General features: G+C 39.2%; 1 protein-coding gene across 1 annotated transcript in view; it reads left to right on the forward strand.

Moving 5' to 3' along the window:
• BABAM2 (BRISC and BRCA1 A complex member 2) overlaps positions 1-14,102 on the forward strand; it is a 401,827-nt gene that overhangs the window by 14,062 nt on the left and 373,663 nt on the right. The gene's annotated exons all lie outside the window — the stretch shown is intronic.

Consider the following 14,102-nt stretch of genomic DNA (forward strand, 5'->3'; position numbering starts at 1 on the left):
CATATGGTATATATATATTTTTTCATAGTTTATATATATATATTTTTGTAGTTTATATATTATTTATATTTATTATTTCACTGGATTATTGTTGTTTGGTAGTTGGTAGAGTCACATTGGCATTCCAGAATCAGGGACTCTGTGAAGAGTGAGTGTCCATGTGAGTGGTATAAAGGAGCTGTCTAATAAAACCCAGGTGATTTGAGCAAGCTAAGAACTCACACATGTATAACAGAGATCAGAAATCGTAGAGCAGAAAAGCACAGGAAAGCCAGAGACTTTTGTTTCTAGGGTAACTTTCTATCTTGTTCATTGCTTTTTGGAGATCTATAGAGGAAGGAAAAAGTGTGGCTAACTGAGACCCAGCAGGGGGATATATTGTTCATTTGGAATATTTGATTGTGTTGAAGAATGAATGGTGTGAAGATACAAACTTTTTCTTTTTTTTTTTTAAGCAGATGGAACCTAACAGTTTTAAACAGCTATTAGAGACTGAACATTGCTTGTCTTGAGCAGAGACAGCAACAGTTTTCAACAGAGGGCTAATAAGCCTGCCTGGCAAGGCCTGCTAAAATGGTGTGCAGGCTAGATTAGGGAGCTCTGTTGGAGGGTGGAGAGTGAGTGTGGGCAGTGGGCGGGTGGGGTTGTGGATATTACAGAACAGATCTCTGCCCAGGGTTCAGGGTGCCTATCTAGCTACCGAAGCACCTAGAAGCCTAGTGAACAGTGCCTGGTGTTGATGTTTTTAGTGCTGTCACCATGCTCAGGTCATCCTCTCGGAATTAGTCCTGGAGCTTTTTTAACGATTAGAAGCACAGGCTTTTCACCCTCCTCTGCCCTAGCCCCATACTCCTTACTTGTCTTAGATCTTTGTCCTGAGCAGCCTTCTCGTGATTATAATAGTATAATACAGTAATGTAAATGATGAGACAGTTAATGGGTCTTTTTAATGTTTCAAAGGGCTGTCATTTATTTTATATTTTGTACTTAGGATTTTTTTGGGAAAAGTCAGAGTGGTGATATTGTCTTTGACCCAGTGAACTCTGTCATTGCTAGCCTTGGGAACTTTTGCTAGGATTCCACAGTCTTCCCACAGAGTCTGGGGTGGTGAGCGCTAGGATAAGTCTGAGTCTGGAGTTTTAGATGATTGTCAGTCCTGGGCTTTTCGTGCCTTTTAGTGACTTCATTTCAGGGTGGCTTCTTTTGGGGAAGGGGAATAAGTAGAGGGAAGTAGCCAATTTAATGTGCAAAGGAAAGAACAGAAGATTCATTTAGTCAGTTCCTGGCTTTACTTTGCATTGTTCAAGGGAACAAAAAAATCACTCCTACTCTTATTTTTGTCCTCTCTGTTATGTGCAATTTTAAGGTAGTATTTTTTGACTGGTTTTTGTTTAATTAAAATGAAAAATTTGTAAATTGCTTGATTAAAGTGAGGCTCTTTCAGTACATGCTAATAGGCATATCAGTTTGTTTCAGGGCTCCAATTAAGTGTTCCTGTGCCATCACTTACATGTTAAAGGACCCCTTATGTCCAAGTAACACAGCTCCCTTTTTAAGCTTCCATGTTGTTTGAATTATCTTGCTTTTTGATGCCATGGTCTTGAGAAATAATTCTGTAATTTTCCTTTCCAGGGCCACATTTCCTGAGTCATTTAGTTATCTTTCTAATGGCATGTTATGAAAGTTGTTTTTCCCATTGACCTTGCTTCTCTTGACTTTTTGAAAAACGTATCCCTTTTGTTTTCTGAAAAGGATTTTTTATCTCAACCTTTGTTCTTGCCAACTTATTGATAAGAGATCTTGAATCAAGTAGAAGTTTTGGGAAGCATTTTGATGTTCTACTATTAAGTAGATATACTGCCCTCAGAAAATTTGCTTGTTTCATCTGTAGACACGTTTGTAGCCTGCTAACGCTTCTTCAGTTAAAAAGGATTATTTAAAAATTTTTGTGTTTCAGTAAAGTATGAACATGTAGGTTCAATTTGGGACTTAGCACATACTTTGTTTTTAATGTGGTGAAATATACATAACATACATTTACCATTTTCATCATTTTTAAGTGTACAGTTCAGTGTCATTACATACTTTCACATTAAACAAGAGCTCCCCATTCTTCCCTTCCCTCAGCCTTGGCAGTCACCATTTTATTTTTTGTCTTTGAATCTTACCACTTCAGGTACCTCATGTAAGTGAACTCAGGAAGAATCTGTCTTTTTGTATCTGGCTTATTTCACTTCGCGTAATATCTTCCAGTTTTATCCATAGCATGTATCAAATCTTTCTTTTCTTTTTCTTTTTTTTGACTGCACCTTGATGATTGTAGTTTTTATAGGATCTTATTTCTCTGGTTAGGGATAGAACCTGGGCCCTTAGCATAGTGCAGAGTCCTTACCAGGGAATTCCCAAAATTTTCTTCATTTTTAAGGCTGAATAATATTTCATTGCATGTATGGCCACATTTTGTTTATCCACTCTTTCATAGATGGATATTTAGGTCGCTTCTACCTTTTGGCTATCGTGAGTAATGCTGCTATAAACATGGGAGTACAAACATCTGTTTGAGTCCCTATCTTCAGTTTGGAAATATACCCAGAAGTGGATGTTCTGGATCATATGATAATTTTATGTTATCACCATACTGTTTTCCATAGTGTGCTTTGTGTTCAGTCACTCAGTCGTGTCTGACTCTCTGCGGCCCCGTGGACTGTGACCTTCCAGGCCAGAATAGTGGAGTGGGGCGCTATTTCCTCCTCCAGAGGGCCTTCCGCCCAGGGATCCCACTGGCGTCTCTCGTGTCTGCTGCTGCCAGCGAATTCTTTACTGCTAGTGCCGCCTGACTGTTTGCATAGTGGCTGTGCTTCTGCATTGCCCTTGCAATGCACAGGGTTCCAGTTTTTCCACACCCTCACCAACACTTGTTGGTTTTTTAAAAAAAAAGTTTTAAAAATAACATCCAAATGTATATGAAGTGGTATCTTATTATGGTTTTGATTTGCATCTCTCCAGTGATGCTGAGTATCTTTTCATATGCTTCTTGGCTATTTTATATATCTTCTTTGGAGACATGTCTGTTCAAGTCCTTTGCCTATTTACATTTTTTCATTGATGTTGTCTAGGAGTTTTTTATGTATTTTAGATATCAAATTCCTTATCAGATATTTGATTTGTGAATACCTTTTCCCACTCCCAAACTACCGCACAATTGTACTCATCTCACATGCTAGTAAAGTAATGCTCAAAATTCTCCAAGCCAGGCTTTAACAATACGTGAACCTTGAACTTCCTGATGTTCAAGCTGGGTTTAGAAAAGGCAGAGGAACCAGAGATCAAATTGCCAACATCCACTGGATCATGGAAAAAGCAAGAGAGTTCCAGAAAAACATCTATTTCTGCTTTATTGACTATGCCAAAACCTTTGACTGTGTGGATCACAATAAACTATGTAAAATTCTGAAAGAGATGGGAATACCAGACCACCTGACCTGCCTCTTGAGAAATCTATATGCAGGTCAGGAAGCAACAGTTAGAACTGGATATGGAACAACAGACTAGTTCCAAATAGGAAAAAGAGTACGTCAAGGCTGTATATTGTCACCCTGCTTATTTAACTTCTATGCAGAGTACATCATGAGAAACGCTGGGCTGGAAGAAGCACAGCTGGAATCAAGATTGCTGGGAGAAGTATCAATAACCTCAGATATGCAGATGACACCACCCTTATGGCAGAAAGTGAAGAGGAACTAAAAAGCCTCTTCTTGATGAAAGTGAAAGAGGAAAGTGAAAAAGTTGACTTAAAGCTCAACATTCAGAAAACGAAGATCATGGCATCCGGTCCCATCACTTCATGGGAAATAGATGGGGAAACAGTGGAAACAGTGTCAGACTTTATTTTTTGGGGCTCCAAAATCACTGCAGATGGTGACTGCAGCCATGAAATTAAAAAACGCTTACTCCTTGGAAGGAAAGTTATGACCAACCTAGAAAGCACATTAAAAGCAGAGACATTACTTTGCCGACTAAGGTCCGTCTAGTCAAGGCTATGGTTTTTCCAGTGGTCACGTATGGATGTGAGAGTTGGACTTTGAAGAAAGCTGAACGCCGAGGAATTGATGCTTTAGAATTGTGGTGTTGGAGAAGACTCTTGAGAGTCCCTTGGACTGCAAGGAGATCCAACCAGTCCATTCTGAAGGAGATCAGCCCTGGGATTTCTTTGGAAGGAATGATGCTAAAGCTGAAGCTCCAGTACTTTGGCCTCCTCACGTGAAGAGTTGACTCATTGGAAAAGACTCTGATGCTGGGAGGGATTGGGGGCAGGAGGAGAAGGGGACAACAGAGGATGAGATGGCTGGATGGCATCACTGACTCGATGGAAGCGAGTCTGAGTGAACTCCGGGAGTTGGTGATAGACAGGGAGGCCTGGCGTGCTGCAATTCATGGGGTCGCAAAGAGTCAGACACAACTGAATGACTGAACTGAACTGAACTGAACTGAAGTCTTGAGTGAACATAGAATGTCCTTCTGTTTATCTATGCCTTTAATCTCATTCAGAAATGTTTTTTAGTTTTGAGTCTTCAAGTCTTTTGCACGTTGGTTAAGTTCATTCCTAAGTATTTTATTCTTTTTGATACTATTGTCAATGGGATTGTTTTTGTAATTTCCTTTCTAGATTATTTATTGTTAATATATGGAACTGTAACTGAATTTTGTGTGTTAATTATGTATCCTGCAACTTTGATGAATTTATTTATTAGTTCTAACAGCTTTTTTTCTGGTGGAATCTTTAGGGTTTTCTAAATGTATGACCTTGTCATGTGCAAACAGAGGTAGTTTGCTTCTTTTTAAGGATGGATGCCTTTTATTTCTCTTTCTCGCCTAACTGCTCTAGTTAGGACTTTCAGCCAGAATAATAGCAAGGGGAACACCCTCATAGTTTTACAAACAGTTGAGGTTCTTAAAATTCAAAGAGGCTTTTTTTTACCTTTTCAGTCTGTGCAAGCACATAGATTTGTGTCCACACTGTATTTTTAGCTTTATGGTGTAAATAAATGTGTCTGAGTATGTACTGTTCTGTGTAGGACTGAGGGATACAGTCAGGAAAAATAGAGGGGATGATCGTGTTGACAATTTGGGTTGTATACCAGTGGCTTTTAGTGGACTTCTGTCTATAAAATAGTCACAACAACAGTAGCAGTAATAGTAGCAACAATAGTAGCAATAATAGTAGCAATAATCTTGGCTAGGCAAATTAGGTATATAACCTCCTGCAACATCACATCACTGCATAAGGTATAGATATTAGCATCCTCTTGTTACAGGTGAGGAAGCAGTCCTGAGAGGTCAAGGTAAGGGTTTCAAGCTGTTACATGGCAGAACCAGGATTTGAAACTAAGTCTCTGATTTTACAGCCCTTTTGTTTTCCCCTGAATTTGTTGTTTTTGTTTGATTTTAATTCTGCCACCATATCTTAAGTATAGACCTTGATTCATTGTGGTACCAAGAAAGTACCAGATAATAAATGAAGGTACTGCATATATTTTCTTTGGTTGGTTAACGTGAACTCCAAGATGATGTCACTTGTCTAGCCTTCTCCTTTCTTAGCTCTGTTTGTCTGTGCTTGCTTCTCTTTAAAGGCTGGAGAGGGCTTTGGTGAAATTGAGTCAGGCCTTTGGGTGAGCGCTTCTTTAGAGGGAGTGGAGAGCCTGTTATCAATACACCTGCTTCTACCTAGAATAGAAGCCTTTTAACTGAGAATTAGTGACCTAGAAAATTCTATTCCTTGTTATGATTAATGTATTAGTGTAGACCAAGCTGGCATTGGTTAACTCAAGCAACTTTATGTTGAGCATGTGCATGCTAAGTCCCTTGAGCTGTGTCTGACTCTCTGTGATGCTATGGATGATAGCCCGCCAGGCTCCTCTGTCCATGGAATTTCTCAGGCAAGAATACTGGAATGGATTGCCATTTCCTTCTTCAGGGGATCTCTCCCCAACCCAGGAATTGAACCCTTGTCTCTTGTGTCTCCTGACAAGACGAGTCTTTGCCACTAAGGCGAGTCTTTGCCACTAGCGCCACCTAAGAAGCCCCAAAGTGTTAGTCTCAGTTATGTCTGACTCTGCCACTTCATAGACTATAGTCCACTAGGCTCTTCTGTCCATGGGATTCTCCAGGCAAGAATACTGTAGTGGGTAGCCATTCCCTTCTCCAGGGGATCTTCCTTACCCAGGGATCAAACCTGGGGGTCCGGCATTACAGGCAGATTCTTTACCATCTGAGCGACCAGGGAAGCCCTCTTACATTGAGCAGTAAGGGCAGTAATATGATAAGAGCTGTTATCATTAATAATGCTATCATTATAAGTACTTTGAAAGAAATTATCACATTTGATCTTTATAATAATCTCTTAGGGCAAATAAGGTAACTGAGATTCAAGTAAGTTAAGTGACTTCTTCAGGGTCATCCAGCTAGATGATACCGTCAAAAGCAGGTCTCACCTCTTTTTCTCCATTACAGGATCTGCCTTTTTGCTAATTTCAAGCGCATATATATATATATATATATATATATATATACACACACACACACACACACACATACATACACACACACACACTCACACACACATATACTTGAAATAAATATACATACACACATGTATTTGTTGCCTCAGAGAAGGCAGGCTTCTCATCTGGCATCACAGCTGTGTCCTCAGTGCCTAGAATAGGACCCAGCCCAGTAGAGGAGCATTAAATATAAAGCTGGGAATCTGAGAGTAGATTTCATGGTTCCAGGTTCAGAGCCATATCACAGTTGTCTCCTGGGGTAAACAAAGTAAGTCATTAGGACCTTGAGGTTCTAATGATCCACGAGGGCATCATGGATCAAAAAAGTGGCTAGTTGTTGCTACTGCTCGTTTCCCCTGGACATTAAAGTTTTAAGCTCGTTGATTTAAAAAAACTTTTATTGAAGTATAGAATACATTCAGAAGACTACACTTAATCAAATGTGAATATAACTGTGAATTTTCACAAACTGAACACATTTATGTAATCAGCACCCCTCAAAATGGAACATTACCAGCTTCCGATACATCCTCCTGGTGCTCTTCCTTCCCCATCACACACAAAACTACTGTCCTGCCCTCTAAAAGCATAGATTAGTTTTGCTTTTTTTTTTTTTAATTTGGTACAAGTAGGATTTATATTCCACAAGACACCGTTTTGTGTCTGGTTTCTTTTGTTCAACGTTATGTTTGTAAGATTCTACATTGTGGTGGATATATGATTCTCCTGGCTGAGCAAGGAGTATTCCATTATTTGAACACTACCGGTTTATCTCTTTGGCTGTTGGAGGATATTTGGGTAGCTCCTGGTTTCTGTCTTTTTAAAGAAAATTATTTAATTTCTGGGTCTGCTGGGTCTCCCTTGCGACATGGGCTTTTCTCTAGTTACAGTGACCGGGGGTGCTCTCCAGTTGCTGGGTGTGGGCTTCTCTTTGCAGTGGCCTCTTGTGGTGCACAGGCTCTGGCGCTAATGGGCTCCAGTAGTTGTGGCTCCCAGTCTCCAGAGCACAGGTTCAGCAGTTGTGGCGCTCAGGCTTAGTTGCTCCACCGTGGATCTTCCCAAACCAGGAATCGAACCTGTGTCTCCTGCATTGGCAGGCAGATTCTTTACCACCGTGCCACCAGGGAAGCTCCTAGTTTTTGTCTTTTGTGAATAGTGCTGATGTAGACATTCTGGTACGTGTCTTTTGGTGAATGTATGTAAACATGTTTGAATCCTCCAGATTTTAAATTAAGAACTGTTAATTAAGTAGAATAGATATTTAAAAATGATTTCCATTTCATATTGTATCTAAATAAGGGAGGAGGTTATGGAGGGAAAAAAGAAGGGCTGGAAAGGAGGCAGAAGGACAATATGGGGAGATAAAATTGGGAGAGGGAAAGATCAGAAAGAAGAAAGGGTGAAGAAAACCAGAGGCCAATATTTAGACATTGAGAGGGGCTCCTATGTAAAGGGAGCTACTGAAACAGACCCCTGACCCAACCTTGAGTATGGACTTCAAGGTTACTTTACTTCTTTTTTATTTATTTATTTATTTATTTTTTAAAATTATTTTTATTTGTAGGATGATTGGTTTATAATATTGTATTGGTTTCCCATACATCAGCATGAATCAGCCATAGGTATACATATGACCCCTCCCTCTTGAAATGCATCTCTTTTTAGTCTCATCAGTTCTTCTCAGAGGCTCCTTGATTTCTAGTCTACCCATTTCCCTTCATCTACATTGTCAGCATCAACTCTTATCTAACTAGTCTCTTCATAAGTGCTCTAGGTCTTCTCTGTAATTCTGATTAATTTAAGTTAAAAATAAAATATAGATCCTGTGACTCATTCAGAAATATTGAACAGCTTCCCTTTGCTCTTAGAATAAAATCTCCAAATGCTCATTGATTTTCCATGTGGTTGGGCTCCTCTCCCCTGTTCTGCCTTATCTTGTGTTGCTTTCCTCCTTGTTCCCTTCCCTGAGCTTCACTGACCTCTCTGTTCCCAGAAGGCCCCAGACCCTTTTCCAGGTGGGGCTTTTGCTCACCTTCTTCCTTTTTCCAGTTCATTCTTGCCCATTACCAATTGTCTGATTTTTGTAATGCTTCAGATTTATCTTGAGTGCAGCTTTTTTTAGTTTCAGAGGAGTCCCCCAGCCCCTATCTGAATTAGATCTCCTGGCTGTGTTTTTCTGTAACATGTTATTTTAGCACTTACTGCCATTTGAAATTATGTGCACAGCTGATTATTTAATGCTGTGTCTTGCCAGACTTTTAGCTCTCTGAGGGCAGGCACCATGCCTGTTTTGTTCAAACCTTAAAACCCTGCAGATGGCACAAAATAGGCACTTGGTAAGTACTTGTTGAAACTCTAAGAAACTGTGCTGTGAGTGGAGTAATCTCAGTGGCTCACCTCTGGGAAGTATTGCCTGTACTGCCAAAGTGCCACTAAAGGAATGTTGATCAGGACTGAATGCCAAGTAGGTTAAGTGTCAGTCTACAGCATAACGGGTACTATATGACTGTGTTATACCTGTGTGCGTGTGTAAACAGGTACTATATGACTGTGTATACCTGCATGCATGCATGCATCCTAAGTTGCTCAGTTGTGTCCGACTCTATGTGAACCTATGGACTGTAGTCCACCAGGCTCCTCTGTCCATGCAATGCTCCAGGCAACAGTGTACTGGCATGGATTGCCATGCCCTCTCCAGGGGATCTTCCTGACCCAGGCATTGAACCTGGGTCTCCTGCATTGAAGGCGGATTCTTTACTGCTGAGCCTTCAGGGAAGCCCATATGTATACCTCTGAATTTCTAAGTGTACACCGGAAGGTTTGGAAGGATATTAAACAAACTTTTTTCAGTGTTTAACTTAGGAAAGGGGAGGAGTGTGAGCAGTGAAGGGATTCCTGGTACTTTCATTTCCATATTATTGTAGTTTTTTTTGTAGTAAAAGATTTTTGCTTGTGTTTATTTTTAAAAAAGGTAGGTTTGGCTTAAGAACAGTTTCTGCTGTAGGAGCCCAGTGGGATGAGACAGTAGCAGGAGATATTTGTCTTAGTATTAGGAGAAAAGACAGACATTGGGATAGAAGATAGAAGAAATGGAACTTGAGGAAGAATGAAATTCTATAAAAAGCATATTTTTCACTTTTTGCTTTTCCCGGTGTAGGTTTATCGTCAGGATTCATTGTGTGAGTATATATTTTATATTGTAATAATGACAGAACTTTCAATAGTATTCCTGGAAAGAATATAAAATTTGTTTTATTGTGAATTGAACAGTGGATTCAGAGCTCTAAATAGACAATATCTTTCTGTATATCTGCCTGTCTTTTACCATAAAGAAATGGGTGATAAATGTATTTAGCATTTGTGAACAGTATAAAGCTCTCTTTTCATTGGCTTTCTTTGTCTTCAGTAAATCCATGAGGAATGTTTTTGTAATCATCCCTTAAAATTTATGTGTATATATTTTTGAAAACATGTGAGGACATAAGTCTCAGAGAGGTTAAGCAACTCATTCAGGGTTACTTAGTTGATAAGTGGTGGAGGATAGGACTGGATCCCAGGTCGTCTTTATCAGATGTTATTTATTTTTCAGGAAAGCATTGGCCAGAAAAAGATAAAAATCACTTATTAATACAGTAGACTGTGGAATGGGTGTTTTGGCCATCTACATCAGTGAAACATCTTTATATATGACACTAACAAAACCCATTTACTGGATAGATTTTAGAAATTGTTAGACAGTTGAGACTAAAACTTAAACATCAGAAAGAAGTCAGTTCAGTTCAGTCGTTCCAGTAGTTGAAGTTATTCAGAAAAAGCTGTCTGAAATAACATTTTCTAGGCAATAAGTTACTACAAATGAGCTAGCTCTCAGCATTTTAGATAATTTGACAAGAGTTCGTAGATCTCTACAAATCAAAAAGACTATGGGGGGAGAATACAATTTTATAGTTGAAACTGGAGCAGAAGTTAAAAACATGTAGTTTTTTTATTAAGACTGTCACTGATTCATTCTTTGACCTAAATCTCAGACTCCTTCATAGTTCCCTTTTTCTTTTTTTTTTTTGCTTTTTTCCATTATTAGGTTATCGAACAGTTGGAAGCTTAAATGATATTGCAAATCTTAACTAAAAGTATGTAATTATTGGCATTCTGGAATAATTTCTTATAGTACAGCCTTGTATATTTATTCAACTTTTCCTCAGAGTAGTATTGATCACATTTTTGTGTAATAAAAATATTTTTGGGAATTGTTTGTTATTGGCAGGTTTTTATAACTACAGTAGTTCCCCGCCTCTCCTCACTTTATCCACGGGAGATATGTTCCAGAAGCCCCCAATGATGCCTGAAACTACAGATAGTACTGAACTCTACATATATGGTTTTCTTTCTCTACACACATATTTATGATCAAGTTTAATTTATAAATTAGTCACAATAAAGGTTAACAACAATAATAAAATAGACCAGTTATAACAGTGGGGCTTCCTGGGTAGCTGAAACCATAAAGAATCTGCCTGCAATGCAGGAGACCTGGGTTGAATCCCTGGATATGGACTATCCCCTGGAGAAGGGCATGGGAACCCACTCCAGTGTTTTTGCCTGGAGAATTCCATGGACAGAGGAGCCTGGTGGGCTACAGTCCATGGACTCGCAGAGTCAGACACGATTGAGCAACTAACAAATACACACAGTTATAAAATATACTGTAAAAAGTTGATGCTTTTGAACTGTGGTGTTGGAGAAGACTCTTGAGAGTCCCTTGGACTGCAAAGAGATCCAACCTGTCCATCCTAAAGGAAATCATTCCTGAATATTCATTCGAAGGACTGATGGTGAAGCTGAAGATCCCAATACTTTGGCCACCTGATGTGAAGAACTGACTCATTTGAAAAGATGCTGATACTGGGAAAGATTGAAGGCGGGAGGAGAAGGGGACAACAGAGGATGAGATGGTTGGATGGCATCACTGACTCAATGGACAAGAGTTTGAGTAAACTCTGGGAGTTGGTGATGGACAGGAAGGCCTGGCATACAGTCCATGGGGTCGCAAAGAGTCAGACATGACTGAGCAACTGAACTGAACTGAAAATTAAGTGACTACAGTGTCTCTCTCAGGATATATTGTGAGCACCCTTTTTCTTCTTAGGATGATGTGAGATGATAAAATGCCAGCATGATTAGGTGAATAGGTGAATGATGTAGGAATTGTGACTTGGTGTTAGCTACTCACGACCTGACCATTTGTCAGAAGGAGGATCATCTGCTTGGGGTGATCCTGGATCATTGAATCCTGACGATGTCAGTGACTGGATGTCAGGAGCAGACTGCATTGATTGTTGGGGATTCCTTATGGGATGGCCGAAAATTTCATCCTGCTACTCAGAAAGGACATGAAACTTAAAACTTATGACTTGTATATTTTTGGAATTTCCCATTAATTCCTTGGGACTTTGACCATTGGTAACTGAAATCTTGGAAAGGGGAACTGCATTTAAGGGGGGACTTGTTATTGTTGTTTAGTCGCTAAGTCATGGCTGACTCTTTTGTGACCTCATGGACTGTAGCCCATCAGGCTCCTCTGTCAATGGGATTTCCCAGACAAGAATACTGGAGTGGGTTGTCATTTCCTTTTCCATTAAGGGAGACTCTATATGTATTATATCCATCTTTGTACTTATTTGTGTAAGAAATGAAAGAACATATAAGTCAGAAAAGAGTTCTGGGGACCAAAATAGTTCAAATGAAGAATTGAGGGTCCTGGTAGATTGGCAGAGTTGCAGAGGTATCAGATCTTTAATCATGAGTTCAGAATGTAGCAGGCCACTACTTCAGGTGTGGAGGCCTAGGATTTAGACTTGAGCGATACTTTTCTTTAGACTTTCTAAAACATTGTGACTTGCTGCCACAGATTCTGCCAGCAGTCATATTGTAAGATTGGGTGATTCCCTTCAAACTGGATCTCAAATTACTTAATATCTTTTTAAAAGGAATGCATCCAAGAACATGTTGGAACTACATCTGGATACAAATGAAGTAGTGTTAGAAATTCTGAGCAGTCAGATAGATAATCTGATGATAAATTATAAGCAGTGAGCTATATTGATATTACTGTCAGTTTAGCAGGGATATCAAAAGAACACTTGGCAAGGAATAAATTAATAGTGTTTGTTACTCTAGGGAAAACCAAAGTGAGTGGATGGACTGGGGGACTTCAAAGTAAAGCAGTTTATCTTTATAATCAAAGACCTTCAGCATTTAAATAAAGGATATTTAGCTAAATGTTTCTCACTTGTCTTTGGTGAAGGACTAGAGTTTTAAAAAGCTTCCAGTCTGTCACCAAGTCCTACTTTTATAAAATATAATAAAAAGGAATTAATCAAAAAATGAAATTAAAAAAGACACATGAAATACAAGGCATGGCTTTTTAATGTTAAACTCTCCAGACTTAAAGCTACACTTGTAAATTGCTATAAAATTTTCTAAGTTCTTACTCTCAGTATCTGTTCTTGTCTCCTCATGGATTAGTAACAGTTTGTAGTCTAGTACTGGTCCATGGGTCTCACTTTGAGTATCACTGCTCAGGGTGTTTCTGCATTCTAACAGTCTAAGAGCTGGCCTTTTCAGAATTCTGAATGGTGAGACGGTGGTACACTAAGTAATTGCTAGCTGATAATGGGATAATCTGAGATAATTTTTTTCCTTTTTAAACAAATGCAATAGAAAAATATGGTAGAAGGTTGTAAGAATGCAGACTTCTCTCAAAATTACTAAAGTTTTCAATTAGTGGGTCAGTGAAAACTGAGCGCATCCTTACTTTATGTTTTCTGCATATAGACCAAAGAAGCGTGACTTTTGAGTAAGGAGAGAATGTTTACAATACAGGTCTTTTTTGGGAAACCTTCTTACTTTATTCCTGTACATTTTAAAGTTTTTTTTTTTTTTTTTTTTTTGCTTTTTGCCTATTAAAGCTATGTATAGATTTATATTTTCTAAGTTGGTAAACATCTTAACACTCTGCCAGTGACTTGGGTGGTAATTCAGTTTTTCTCTCCTTGTAACTGATGACAGTTTTATTGACTGGGCTAGGCACATTTAGTCAATTTTTATTACACTGTATTTTGTTAAAATGTTAACATTTGCCATTTCAAGTTTGTTTAATGTAGTTCATGGTAGAATTCATTTCTTTATAAAAACTTAATATAGTTGTGAAGAGAAAAATATCATATATTAATGCATATATGTGGAATCTAGAAAAATGGTACAGATGAAAGTATTTGCAGGGCAGAAGAGAGACGCAGATGTGGAAGACGGTCGGGTGGACATGAAGGGGAGAAGAGGGCAATGCACAGGGAGCTTGGGGTTGACACATGTGCACTGCCATGTGTGAAACAGATGGTGGGATCCTGCTGTATAGCAGGGAGCTGGGCCGCAGCGCAGAGCCATGCTCTGTAATGGCCTTGATGGGTGGCATAGGGCGCAGGGAGGGAGGCCTAATAGGGAGGGGCTGTATGTATGCATAGAGCTGATTCACTTTGTTGTATA

Source organism: Capricornis sumatraensis, chromosome 1 (assembly GCF_032405125.1).
Source record: "Capricornis sumatraensis isolate serow.1 chromosome 1, serow.2, whole genome shotgun sequence".
Lineage (NCBI taxonomy): Eukaryota > Metazoa > Chordata > Mammalia > Artiodactyla > Bovidae > Capricornis > Capricornis sumatraensis.